We start from the raw sequence: 2,509 nt of genomic DNA on the forward strand, positions 1-2,509 counted from the left end.
CAATGCCAAATTAGGACTTTTACCTTTTTTTTTTGTCAAACGAAAGAGAAGTTTGATTAAATTCGAATGGAAACGTTTACATCAGAAACCAAGATGTTGAATAACCACTCTAGCTTAAGACAATCCCACCTATGAAGTATGAAGGCCATCCTTCTTTGAAATAAAAGAAGTCACTAAATGTGTTGCCGTATTACAATCACCAAATCGATTAGATCAAATGTCAAAGAATCCCACGATTCCATATATTATTAACCGTGTTTTTTTTGTTTAATTGTTGAAAATTTCATCTCGTACGGCTCAAACAGAAACACCCAAATACTAGTTCTAAGCAATATCACAATTTTTGTTAAATAAGATACCAAAGTGGATGATTGAACATTTAGTTCATGTCACTATTCCCGGATCCAGTGGAGAAAACGTTCGATGGAATAATTTCTTAGATGTATAAATACTGACCAGGCCGGGCCCTCCATTTATTGTTCCAACGAATCATAAATATTTTTTTTTCTTTAACTTGAAAACTAAAGTTCTTGCTTGTTATCATGATTGGAAAAATAAAAACTCTTTTGATTTCTAGAGCAAACAGAAATTCTACTGACCTTGTTGTCTTAAACGCCTAATATCGTATAAGATACTTTCAAGGAAAGATCAAATGCAAAACTTCCACTTGTGAGTGAGTGTTTCGTTGGACGCTGGATTTTCCTCCTTCAAGGTGGAATAGATCAAATGCTTTATTTGTTATTAATCAGTTGATAAAATGCTTTATTCATTATTGGGCTTTTTTCTCGGCCCAATTGGTTGGCTGAAGATGGGTCAACCACACAATGGGCTAGCAATAATATAGTTCAAATTCGCATTTAACCAGAATCGAACCTAAGACTTCTCACTTAGAAGTGAAGAGCATTAGTACTAGACTGTAGTACTAAGTAGTTAAACACGATTATGCAAGTAACAAGCTAGTGAAAGTGGAAAGCACAAGAGCTCTGACTAATTATGACTAGGATGCCAACATTTTGACAAACCATTCTTCTATATTCAAGACCTGATTATACATGTCAATCAGAATAAACAATGGTCATTCAACTTTTGTTGTTGTACTTTCTCCTTCACCGTTTAATTAGATTGGACGGCGAGTAACCACAATTGTATTAAACACGAAGGTTAGGAGAATGGGACTCGAGGAGAAGTACCAATATCGAATAAGATTGAGGATAGGAATATTAGAATCCATAACCCTCAGACGAAACATGTATAGCACTCTGAGAGAAAGTTTCCTATGCCACTGCGGTGGTTCCCAATCTAAATGACAGACGGCCTTAGGTACTAGGTTTTTTCACATGCCACAGTATAATTGGCTCGAGAGAGCCACAGTAACATCCCCATCCCCGAGTAATTGGGGAGAAGAAATATTGATGCTGTTATTCAGAGAGTACATAGTACATCTAGAGTACGAGGAAAATACTAATTTAAAACAAATAGAGTGTTCAGTTAAAACATATGTTCTAATAAAACTGCAAATTCACAACCCAAATGGAACACCACAAGGGGGGTTAAACACAGTGGGGGCATTGAGGGGGAGCAAAAAGTGCAATCACACAAGCTCCGAATTTGAAGAGTCCCAAAAATTTTTGCCATCTAAATATATGTATAGTAATGCTACATATTAAAAAAGTTGTTTTTATTAGCACTTTAAAATCTCATTGCACTCCTTATAGGTGTAATTTTTTTTTAATATAAAAATTTGGAGTGCATAATTAGATATTTGAAGTGTTGATAACAACCTAAAAAACGATTTTTTTTCTTTTCAATTTATTTATATAATAATGTTATGTATGATGTAGTCTTAATCGGGTTAGGAATGTAATTGTGTAAATCTTAAGAATTTCTTATAGGATTTATGGGATTCTACCATATTGTATCTTTTAATATTATTCTATTAGAGTTGTGATCCCAATTATTTTATTAGAGTTGTAATCCTATTGGGGTAATATTCTATTGGAGTAAGGAATTAATCTTTCCTACTACTATAAATAAAGGTCCAGTGGGGGTGAGTAAACACCTCATAATTCACCCAATTCAATTCTCTTTATGCTTGCCGCACCCTCTCTCTTAATCCCTCTATAATACTTCAGTCAAATAAGCATACAATATATTCAAGTGAAACTTTGAAATTAGAATTATTGAAGCTTTTTTTCTTGTTTGGTTGTTTTAGATTGAAGTGCAATGATTATTTGGTGCAAATTATGATTATACCACTTTTACTTTTTATTTAATCTGTCCTAAAGTTTGTTTTGAAAAACTATCTTATAGAAGGGCCCTTATATAAATTTTGCTCCCGAAATTCCAGAGTCGGCCCTAGTTAAACAATGCGCAATTCACTACGAACAAGAACAGAACCGCAAACTCAGAACGCAAATGGAACACCACATGGGGGTAAAACAATGCACAATTCGCTACAAACAAGAACGGTGAACACACACAATTCACTACAAAGGAAATGAAAATCATA

This window comes from Malus sylvestris, chromosome 11 (assembly GCF_916048215.2).
Source record: "Malus sylvestris chromosome 11, drMalSylv7.2, whole genome shotgun sequence".
Classification (NCBI taxonomy): Eukaryota; Viridiplantae; Streptophyta; class Magnoliopsida; order Rosales; family Rosaceae; genus Malus; species Malus sylvestris.